This window comes from Hylaeus volcanicus, chromosome 2, assembly GCF_026283585.1.
Source record: "Hylaeus volcanicus isolate JK05 chromosome 2, UHH_iyHylVolc1.0_haploid, whole genome shotgun sequence".
Classification (NCBI taxonomy): Eukaryota; Metazoa; Arthropoda; class Insecta; order Hymenoptera; family Colletidae; genus Hylaeus; species Hylaeus volcanicus.
Window position 1 is genome coordinate 31,508,146 of NC_071977.1, and position 12,325 is coordinate 31,520,470.

The 12,325-nt window shown below is 46.0% G+C and overlaps 1 protein-coding gene across 1 annotated transcript in view; it reads right to left on the reverse strand.

Annotated features, from left to right (window-relative positions):
- The window catches only part of LOC128872420 (clarin-2), a 48,856-nt gene extending 36,782 nt beyond the window's left edge, over positions 1-12,074 (reverse strand). Inside the window, exon 1 of the mRNA XM_054115078.1 lies at positions 11,805-12,074. The gene's annotated coding sequence lies outside the window, so the exon portion shown is untranslated. The remainder of the gene's footprint in view (positions 1-11,804) is intronic.
- Between the last annotated feature and the right edge of the window lie 251 nt (positions 12,075-12,325).

Sequence of the window (12,325 nt, forward strand, 5' to 3'; positions counted from 1 at the left end):
TATTGTTCGAGCGTCACGTTTCGCAACTCTTCGATTAGTCTCCAACAATATCCACTGGAAATCATTAATCCAGAAGCGGTAAAGGTCGCGAGTATCGTCCCGGTCTGAAAGCGAGGCGAATAGGGCACGCATCGTTTCCGGTTTCGTTAGCTCGTAATTTCATAGGATAGCTCTCCGCGTCCATAGACCCCGCGGATAGAGCTTCAATATTAATACCATAATTGGCTCGGTGCAGCGAAGTTGTTACAGTCTCTTCGATGGCGGGGTGTCTCTCGGCCGTGTTCGTCGATAACCATTACACATTTATACGGCAATTGAAAAGTCCCAGGAAAGTTGCGCGGCAGCCAGTAAATGCACGGTCGACGACCAGAGTACCGTTCTCTGCTCGTCGTCGAGACAATCGCTGACGCGAACGACAGATTTGCAACGTGACCGGGCCGCATTCTGTTTTTCCCGTATTCCCGGCGAGATAGAAGGCACTGGCAACGCACCAAGAACGTACGAAGAGAGATATTAAGTACGGGCGACGCGAGTGCATCGAAATCGGAATGCGATTTCGTGCGGGGGCGTCGGAAGGGGGAGACGATTCGACTCGTAAAAATATGTTCGTCGATAAACACGGACGGAACTATGCTCGCTCGGTAATCGATTTCTTACGTACCGTACGCTACTTTTATGTAGAACTGTAATTGGAACGAAAGTTTCTCGACGTGCAAGTCGATTAAAGTGTTTCAGTATGTAGAAACGTTTCTCATTCCGTGGTCTTTGAACGTTCGAAAAGTATGAGACGTATAAACGGGAATACGAAACTTTACGCGTATTCCATATTACATATTAACGTATCGAGTCTAAACGTTGGATAAGGCATAGGTGAAACTCGCTCGGATCTGCGTTCAGAAAATTTCGAAATTTAGAGCTCGAAGAAACGATTCTCGCGCGAGACGATATTCACCGATAATTTGAGGAGCCATGACGATGGAAAGACCGAAGCAAGTCGCACGGTAGTTCTAGGAACCAGATACCAGCGAGAGTGGTCTCTCGGCGGAGACAATCGAATGACGAACGTCATCATGCATCACCGTCGTGACTCCACGAATATTCTCGGTTCACGAAACGAAACGGCGGTCGATCGAGGCCCGACAGAATCGGCCTCCGGCGGTCATGACATTTATCAAGACGTGATTTCGGCCGGCATTCCTAATGAATCCCGAGGCTAGCCGGATTGCGCGCAGCAGTGATCGATGGGCTATCCTATCGATTCGTTGGATTAGATGGAAGTAATGTAACGTAATCGAAGAGGGAGCCCCGCCAGCAGCTGGTTATTATGCACACAGGGAGGAGGGCAGGTCGAAATTCTATTCGATCCCGGACCCCCGCGAGATACGGGAACGCTAATGAGTGTATAATGGGCATAGAACCGTGATCATTGCACCGTGTAGTGCGTTACGATCCACTGCCCGGGGTCGTAGGCGATCCTCGTGAATATCCTTCGCCGAGGAATATTCCGCTTCCTGTAATGTTTTCTCGATTCGTCGAACGGAGCGCGCCGTTCTCGGGAATTTCTAACGTGGAAGCCACGAATTACAGAAAATTTGAATACGCGTGTACGATTTATTGAAATTTGTATCGATGAATTCTAAAGAATGCGACCCAGCCGTTTTCGCAATGTTCAAATTCGTCGAATTTTATTTTGTACTCGTAACTCGCGATTACGTTTGTCAACGGCAACGGTTAATCGTTGATTGGATATACTCCGCCCGAACTTCAGCCTCCGAGCCTGTGAGATACGGGAACTGTAACGATCGCATAACGTACATAGAATGGTGACCATTGCGCGTAGTGTGTTACGATCGACTGCCTAGGGTCGTAGATGTCCGTGGAAAATACGTACTCGACGCTCTTCTGTCGGCCGAGTCCATTTAGGGCGCACTACTGTCGTTGCCGAGGACGAGACGATGTCACTTTCTCTCTCTCTCTCTCTCTCTCTCTCTCTCTCTCTCTCTCTCTCTCTCTCGCTCTCGCTCTCGCTCTCGCTCTCGCTCTCGCTCTCGCTCTCGCTCTGTCTCTGTCTCTGTCTCTCACGCATACATGTACCATTCTTTCCCACTCTCTGTCGAGTTCTCCAACCCCCTCGAGCTGCTGGTCTCCCTCGAGCTTTGATCCTCGGTATATCTCGCATGCATCGGAATCTTTCTGTGCAGACGCATTCTGCCTGGCGTCTGTGAATTTCAAAGCGCAGTATTGTACCTCGGTAATAGTGTTTCATCTCCGTATTACGGATACGTAGTTCACTGTTCGATTTATGCGGATTGGAGCGCACCGAACATACAATTTGGAGAGCCGCGTAAGAGGATATGCGTTAGCTTATTATTTACCCGTATATGCACTGTTTGCGGCCGGAGTGTGGGCTACCTAATAACGTAATTCGAAACGATTTATCCGAACGCGGCCCGGGGTACGTTTATTTTCGGACATTTCGAGTATTCCGGCGAAAAATGCCAGTTTAGTCCCTTTTCGCGAGATGCGTAGCTCGATCATCGCTTCGATCGCACTGCGACGTACTGTGTACGACGTAACAAACGCTTTCTTAGCATATCGTTATCGTTACCACGGTGTTGGATTTATTCACTAGCATTATCGTATCCTGAAATACCTTCGATATATTCGATAGAATTTGACGATGATAAATAAATTCGAAATTCCGATGATTCCGTTGCGAAACTGGGAATAACGTATCAGATTTCAAAGAGTTGTTACAAAGGAGTACATGCAGGGAATATTGAAACGCTTCGCAGTATCGTAGGTGCCGTGGAATCATTCAAAGAGGGAAAATTCGGTTATCTGTCAACGGTGCTGCAATATTTCTCACCTTCTGCGAGCTGAGAAAAGTGTACCATTGGAAGAGATGGTAGGAGGGAAACAGGTCGCGAACGAGGAGAGGTCGGGGCTGAAAAGAGCAACGGGGCTTCGGTGGAATGCAATTCCAACGAACGCGATATAGAATGAGAATAGTATTCCACGTGGGTGAGAACCGCGAGGCGCAGCTAGTAATTATTACATTTGGAAATGAATGATCAACCCGTGGAGTAGAAATAGAATCCATTAACGAAAATATTAGGTTGTCCCAAAAGTTTCTTCCGTGACTCGCATTCAGTTATTCTGTGCGGCACTGTTCATATAAATAGACAACCTAATTTTTTAGATGCTAATATTGTAACAATAATAGAGAGATCTTTAATTAGACATAAAATATTGCGTATGTGTTACTTATTACTGAAATGGAAGAAACTTTTAGGACAACCTAATACGAATAAAATACGAGGAAGCAAAGTTCCTTCGATTTCCTAGTCTCGCGTGAAATATTTTCGAAAACCGAGAGGTCTCTTTCCCGACCTCGACGAGTCTAAATCCACCGCTGACTACATGGGAATTCAATGATAAATGATAAGTAGAATTCCGAAAGAAACGTTCGAGAGTTGCCGGAGAAATATTACGGCGTTGAGTCACGTCTCCTTGGGATCCTCGTCGAACGTTCCCCGCATAAAAGGCCCCGGTGCGCCGTCGAGTGGCCGCTCCGCCGAGGCGAGTGCAAATGTCGAAGAGTCGAGGGTAATGAGTGAGAAAAGATGAACCGTGCATTCTCCGGCGAGGGAACAGCGCAATCGTGTGCAACACGAGCCCACCAAGAATCGAGAAAGAATCGTGAACGATGCTCGAAAATCAATTGTCGCGAGACCCACTCGCGCCTCTACCGCCATCCGCGGTCGCTGAATTTCAAACTGTTCCACTCGTTCTCACCCAAGAGTTGGGCGGTGCTCTTGCGCGTTCCTTTAACTAATATTGATTCTTGGTCATGCTTGTTTGAGCATTTACAACCTCGCTGATTATTTCTCGCGTATAGTCAGTCCCGATGATAGGCTCGACGTTTTCAAATAAATGTTTTTCGATCAAAGTGCGGTCGAATTAACTTTACACGTGGATACGTTTATAACGAAACATTTATTCGAATGCGTCGCACCTGTTATTTAATTTAGACAAATTTTTTCGATAGACATAGTGGATACGGATACTCGCGAAACCGACTGTACGTGTAATACTATAAAAAGGGAACATAAATATAGAACTTAAATGGATTTTTCTATTTAGTGCTTGGACTCAAAATCGATTGAATCGTAAAGATAACGGAACCACCGTCTAAAAACCCGTTCTTCTCTCACGCGTCTCCCAGTCGTTAGAGTGCATTTGCTAAGCTCGTTGAAAATGCACGCAACAGCGGATGCGTTGTTTGTTGCTCTTTTAACAAAAGCCTCGAGCGCGCGTGAATTTATTTTTTATAAGTCTGCTTTAAAATTACGTACTTTCATACCTCTCAGCCGGCGCAGCTTCCACAGCGACAGCTTTACCGCGCTTTGTTTTCCGTGTTTGAGTTAAACGAGTTGCGCCGGTGTGCAACAACCGGGGATTGTTGGGAACAGCTTGCATTTTGAAACGTGTGAAGTCGAACGGCCGACGAGGCCGATTCGTATCGAATCCGTGCGAGAAATAAAGACGAGAATGTTCGATTAGAAACGGATACGATTAATGTCGTCGTTTGAAATTTCATATCGAAACGAACGTTTTGTTGTTTGTACGTTCTCGCGATGCAACTGCTTGTTAGCGAATCGTCGATCGTGGATGATGAAAATCATCCTCTGTTGCATCAGTTAGCGAGATTATTTCTCGCAAGGCGTGATAAAATTGTCTAACTAATATTCTTTCAAAGTAGCGCGACCGTTGATATTTATGACCGATCGAACGACTAAGTAAAGTTCAATTCTCGTTAGAATGGCAAACTGTTTACTTCGATCCATCGTAACTTTCTAGAGACGCGTTATTTTTCAAAATTGCGAAAGTTATCCAATTTCAGAAACGTGCACCTTTTATCGCTCGCTATTCCATTACTCGAGAAGCAAAAATTGAATCGAATCGCCGTTAGCGCGAATTCGGGCGTTCCGAAAGTCGGCGAACGGGTCGAACGAATTCACCCTTGTATATCCCTTGAATGTTTCGTTTGAAAAAAAAAAAAAAACACGTTGGGAACGATTACCTAAAACAACGGGCTCTCTAATGGGAATGGCTCCTTAATGAGCATAGGTGCGCTAACGAGCGAGCGGCGGGGTCCGCGAGAGGAGAAAGGAAGAGTCCTCGATCGGATATCGAAAGTTGAACAAGCGCGAATTATAATGCGAAACGCGCGTGCGAGTAAATTCGATTTCATCGAATAAGTGGGTCTGAGTCACGCCGCGATGACTGGCCTTCGCTCGGCTGCCATTCCCGTTCGTACAAAAGGCGCGGCGGGCACAAGTGCGCGCCTTCTTCGTCGAGCTGAGTGCAAATGTCGGGGAGTCGAAGGTAACGAGAAAGAGAGAGACGAAAAAGACTCGAAAAGGGCCAGAGGAGGTAGACGAAGACTAAGCGTCCGCGCCTGTTCGCCGAGAACGCCTCGATGGATGATGCGCTCTTCTCGCGTCATCAACAAACACGCTCTTCTCGCGTCATCAACAAACACGCTCGACCTTCGCCAACAATCAAAGCGTTATTCGCTTCGCAAGAAACCATCCTGGACGCGTGAAAGTTATTCCTGTATTCGACAATTTTTGTTTTGACAACAGTTGACGTAATTGTATACAGCGACGGGCAAAACCTTAGGTTTCGAATAAATCTGAAGTTTGCCGATGCGTGTCTCTCTTTCCTTCTTTGGAAAATATTCAACGGAAGAAACGAGACAAACATATCGACAAACTTCAGATTTATTCGAAGCCTAGGGTTTTGCCCATCGCTGATCGAATACGGCGCTTAGCTCCAGCAAATAGACCTCTCACCGAGTCGATTGTTCTCGAAAAAAAAAAAATTGTCGAATATAGCCACGATTTTAATCCAAGGCTCTTCTCCTTAAACCAGAGACTTTAACACATTCAGCGCCACGTCACCCATATGTGGGTGACAAGGATATTCGCTAAGGAATTAAATACATTAATTCTAAAGGCGTAGCGTTAAAGAAAATAAATCTAGGTAGGATTAATGTATTTTAAAGAGGTTGCAGAAATCAGTTTTACCACGAATGTTAAATTATTAAATGTTAAATGTTAAATTATATCATTTCTAATTGTATAGAAACCAAATTTTAGCCCAACAGGAATTTTCACGATTATTGGTCTGGCAGTGAACGCGTTGATCGAGTAACCTTCTTTTCGAAGTCGGTTAATAAATAGTTACTCTTGTTTCGGGTAGCGAGCAGCCCGGACGAAGGAATAGAGAGACGACCTCTGCTCGGTTCGCCTTGTTTACGCATCGGCTCGTTCCGTTCATCTCTGCGCGCACCCTTCTTCACGCCTCGGTCAATTTACGACCGCGTTATATCTCCTCCACCGACTATACTTGTTCACCGAGCAAAAAAAAAAAAAAAGAAGGAAACTTCGCAAGGGTCACGCGTCACGAGCGATCGCTGCGATTCTGTGACGGCGATATTATTGCGTTGGTTGCGCGAGTCGAAGGTCACCGGTGGTCCGACCCCGAGTCTAGTGGTGGTCGGCGTAACGAGAAACGTCGGCGGTTTATTTCTCCGTTAAGACGATGCAGATTTATACGAGCGTCGTTAAGGTTTATTTCGCGTGATTTGTGGGTCACGGGTGCGCCGCGCGAGCACAAGTTTCGCTAACGTGCGTTAACGACAAGGACGAACCTGCGGGGTAGATTGGCTTTCGAAGTTCGAAAGTTGGGACGGTATGGAATTTTATTTGCCCGTAGGTATCGGGTAAACTTGTTAAGTAGCTTCTGGGAATCCGGATGCCTGGAATTTCATTGTCTAAGGATATCGATTAAACGCATCAAGCGGGGCCCTAGAATGTCGGAAGTATGCGTGAAAAACTTTTCGAGAAGTAGCAGTTTCGGTTGGGCAAGTTTTAATCGAGCCGTGAACGGAGTTGGACGCGACTTTTATATAAATAACGTATTGTTTGTTTCGGCTGGAAAACGCCCGTTCTCTTTCTAAATATACCGCGAACGAGAGTTGTGCGTTTACCCATTCGTGGGTAATTTTTCGAACTCGAAAAGCTCTGGCATTTTTTAGCCGAAACGTAGCGGAATAGAAAATGCAAGGATCGCTGTCGCTACGAAAAATGGCTTCTATTTAATTATACGACAAAGACGAGCGTTCGTTCGAGTAAATCCGCTACGGGTCGATTTTTTGAAAACCGTCGCTGAAGGGAGGTACCGGCGACGCAAAGTTCTCGATCGGAGACGCGAAATATTTCCGGACCAGAAGGAAAATCTGAAACCACTGGCTCGTGCTTTTTTTTTTCGCGTCGAAAAATTCACCGGCAATGACGAAGACTGCGGAATCGTTTCAGTCGCGTTTCGCTCTTGAAATAGCGTACCACGCTTCGCAACTGATGCGCAAACAACGCAGAAAGAAAACGAAGACAAAAGGCAGCGGAGGATAAAAACAAAAAGCCCTCCCAGACTCGATAGCCAAGCCAACTCGCGAGGAACATTCGATCGTCGATGCTATCTTTCTCTCTCCCACCCTTTTTCTTTCTCTTTCCTCCGTGTTGCTCGATGCTCATCGAGGAACGCAGTTGCCGGGTTGCGTGAGAGAGTGGCAGTGGTTGCTACCTCTTCTCCGACGAAAAACGAAATACGATTCTAGCAGCGAATGGTGGTGATGCATTGTCGAGAGAGCCTCGCCAAGGTAACACGAACTCTCCAACGGCGCGAGGCTTTACGTGAAATCCATAGACCTCGAGCTAATGCTTAGCGAAGTCCTCCGCGGTAGTAATGGAATCGAGTCGCTTCGGATTCGAACGCGTTGAAAAATTCCTGCCGAGCTTCCAACGTCCGCTAAACCCTGCGTTTTAAATGTTATTTCGTCCGGACGTTGGCGCGGCGGAAAACAAAAGTTAAAGATTTAATATAAAATAGCCCGAGGGCCCAGCGCTGTTTGAATATCATCGTTCTAGATTGGTTCTGGCATGGATCGGTGGATATTTTTGTTGGACTCGTCGAATGTATTGTTTTCCAATCGTGCGAACGAAACAGTGGTCGAATAACTTTTCCCATCGAGAACAACTCTCGCAGAGTAATCACGGAGGTAATGGTTTTCGTTTGGCGTTTTGCAGATGGTATAATGTATTTCGTTCTTCGCGATACCCCGATGCTTTTTGTACGTACATATTCGGGCAATTTCGAGTAACAGCGGGAAAAATAAAATAGACGCTGGGTTAATTACCACTCACTGCGCACGAATTCTTTTAACGCGGACGCGTTAATTTTGTTTCGTGCATCGGATTGTAATTTATGTTATTCGAAACTTTTTCTCTAGTTAAGAATTTTGCTCGTCTCTGGTCTTCTAATTAGTAAGTAAGGGAATAAGCGTTCAAGTTTCAGAGGAACGCGCATCCGTGTTGCGCATGTAAACAGCGTCGGAAATGGAATCGATGCTACATTTTCGGTCCACTTACTTTGCAAAGTTCGAATCGATTCTGCGTCCAGAGCGGACATCAAAAGATGTCGATGTAACGTGAACGTGGCCATGGTGCGTGCGGCAGGGTTGAATTTTTTTTTTTCCATCGGAGAAGTACGCTCCCGGTCAAAAGATTTGGATATTCTTCGATTTTTGTACAAGTATACAGATTTTTCTTATACACGCACTACAGAGACGAGAAAAATACGGATAAGAAATTTTGAATCGAACCTTTCATTAATTGCGTTTGATAAAAGTTGGAATTTTAATTATATTCACGAACACTGGAACGTTGTCGAGGAAAAAGAAATATCGTGGCGAACAATAGGGGAACGATCGAAAAAGGTAGGAATTTTTTGCTCCCCCTGTATATAGGATCGTTGGTACCTTTGCACCGAGCGGTGCTTCGGAAGCTATAGAAAGTCCCTATACAGCGGCCGAACGCTAAATCTGGAAAATAAAAGCAACGCGCTTGTAAAGCGATGAAAACCGCAATTCGAAGAGAGACCCAGCCCTGGATTTAATGTGTCATGCTTTCTTTCCTCGGCTGCGGGCGATTGATTCGCGTCGGATAAAGACAGTCTCGCGCCCCTTGAAACACGGCAAACGTTCTGGAAACACGCAGCGTCGCGTTCACCGCGTCTAATTGAGCGCGCGCGCCGCTGAAGGAAAAGGATTACTTTTGTTCTCGTTAACCGACATCCAAATGGTTCTCGTTTTCCGGCGGCCGCGCGCGCACTGTCCCTTTTACGCGGGACGCGTGCACGCACATCTACCGTGATTAAATACGGTGCGTTGCCGTTAAGCGACGCGAAAATTTGTACGATAACTCGCGTTAGCGATAACTAGGTTGCGGATGTTTGCGCATTTGCGGAGAATGGAAATACGGGGACATCTATGAGAATGCGTGCACATACGAAAATATACATACATATGTATATTTTATAAATATGTATATTTTATACATATGTATATGTATATGTTGGATAAGGTTATCCCGACTAACGAGAATAAGTCAACTATTTCCTTGTTGCCAACTAATTGTACATAACTTTTATTATGTAGAACTAAAACACGTGTTTTATTCGCGGTGACCTGCCGGTACATATGTACGGACACAATAATACACACACATTCATGCAGCGCACACCATCGGCTTGGTATTGCCACACTCAACAAAGAAGATATCAATAATAATGTACATGTACTGTTCAGAAGAAAAGTCATACTTTTCCTCGAGTCTGAATTTCTGAAATCTATCTCTGTGAAAATATAAATTCGAGTAAATAATCTGTGGTTTTGTAATAAGTAGACTGTGGGTTTCATTCGGTATAGATTTCATCGTTTTTAGTATCAGCATCAATCATCGAAACTAAATTCCGTCCATCTCTGACACGCTCATCCAGCGGTCCGAAGCGTAATCGCTCGATCACGCGTCCCAACGAAACATTTTTCCGATGATGCAGCTCGAAGAGCAGCCAATAAAAGCCACCAATGGAGCCGTGTCGGAGAGTGCATTACGAGAGAGGAAGCGATAGAGAGAAAGGAGAGAAGAAGACACTGTAGCTTCTTGGTACAAGGCGCGTCAATCGGGCAGCAACCAGGCCGTCGATTCGTGGTCGTTGTTGGCCGTTGGTTTCGAAGGCGTGTAAAAGACCGGGCAAAGAACGGCCACGTACCGTGGCGAACTTCGATCATGCTTCAACGGGTGCCTTCCTTTGTTTAAAATCATCCTGTTTGCCCGGCTCGTGGGATTATATCTGCTTGAGCGATCAAGCATCTGGGAATCATCTTGGAACAAATGCCTGGCCGTCGATGTGAATCTTTGCCTTTCTCCGTCCGCTATCCCGCTTCGTTCCTTTCCCGTCTTCGCCGGTTGCACATCTTGCCATCTCCAACTCCTCCCAGCCCTTCCACGGATCCGTTCGCTCTGCCGTCGAACTAAACACACGTGGAAAATGCTTTATCCCGCAGCGTATTCCGTGGAATTCCGCGCGGTCGGACGATCCGTGATCCGTGACCGCCCGAGCACCGTCCCGTCGGAGGAAATGCTCGTCGATTATTTTTAATTTCTTCCTTCACGGGGGATCGAGAGCCGGCGTACCTTGAAATCGAAGGGACTCGGATGTTACCTCCGATAGCGATCGTTCGCCCGGCGTCTCTGGGAATTCGATTATTTTTACGTCGAAACGAACGTTACAGTTTCCAACCGGTCTGCGATTTTTACACGCGCCCTTATTAAGTTAACCTTTATAAATTAGAGCGAGGATCACGCTAATGGATATCGCCGTGGCGTGATCTAATCTATACTTTCGAAACCGATGAGTTCACATTACGATTGCGTGATCCCGGCGCATTGCTCGCCGTTCGCCGGAGACAGCCTCGGTTTACGGTGAGTTAAACGATCTTCGTATTGCGTACACGCGTGTTGCGCGTATCGCTTGAAACTTGATATATTTACGCTACTCGTTGGAAACACATTCGGAGATACTGTTTGCTTATTCAGCGTTAAATACGAACCGAAGTGGCCGTCCCGTCTCTGCCTGCTCTGTTTATTGACCAGTTAAGACTCGCGTTCAGCAGCTCTCTTTTCTTTTAAACTGGTGCATGACTCGCGCGTGCGATGAACGTTTTGTGTTTTTTGTTTTTTTGGCCGTAAACCGACCAGGTGGCCCCGGCTTGTTCGTATTTCCTTTTCACCTCCAGGTCACCTCTAGTTTCGCTCTTTTGCTCTTTGATTTTTATATATATATACTTTTGTTAGTAATCGCGTCTATAAATACATGTTTCGACCGTTTCGACACGAGGTTTTGCAATCGATAGCGTGTATGATGGGTTAACTAACGGTGTGTCGATACCAGGGAACCAACGGGGCGTTGCATTTAATTGACTTTAGTCTGGACAAATATATTTGTTTGCGATCACACCAGTAGTTAATACAGACAGGGAGCTAGTAATGCGATACGCCAGGCTGTGGTTAGGGTGTGTTCCACTAACCGAGTAATATTTATGCCCCCGGCTCGTAGCATGCCGTCTGCTAACCTTAATTCTCTTTTAACCGTCGCAATGTTGCATCGATTTTCACTCGTATTCTTTAATTTATTTTTAATTTTATTCAGTCCTAATTTTGTTGCAGGTACGTACGCGCCACTTCATACAATGCCAATCATTTTTTCTGACTAGGGTGAGTGTTTTCACTGTTAACACATTTAACACATTTAACACATTTGTCCTGTATATGAAACGCTACTACTTGGTCGGCTAAAGAAAAATGTAGAAATTTTTACTTTACGTTAGCTCTCACCGTCCATTTGCCTCGCTCTGCCTCGCTCGCTCACGGTGACATTTCATTTGCTTTCCCGGTCGGACGGTACACGCGACGCTCGACCTCTCCGCTCGAGATACCAATCTCTGCTTACCCCGCTCTCAAGTGAACGGGCTGTTCTAATTTTGTCACACGAACGCGAACATTACGATATCGTAGATTTTTTTGCAAATTTTTGGCGATCGCGCGCCGACGCCACGCACAGGTGCCGCAGTTACAAGCGAGGCTCGCGTGTCGCGAATTAGCGAAACGCAGTAAACACGTGATGTTAAACACACAATTACCGTGTTCGTCTCTTCAGTCAAAACGCGCGCGTGCTCGAAACAGCGAGGTGTCGACACGGCAATTATAATTATTTTGATTCGGCATTACGCGCTTCACGGACCGGCTACAGCCACTTAGTATCGATGCACACACTCGTTCCGCCGTTAATTGGATTTAAATCGATGCACATCGCAAACAACACAATTCGACCGGATACTCGCGATATGCGCCGGATG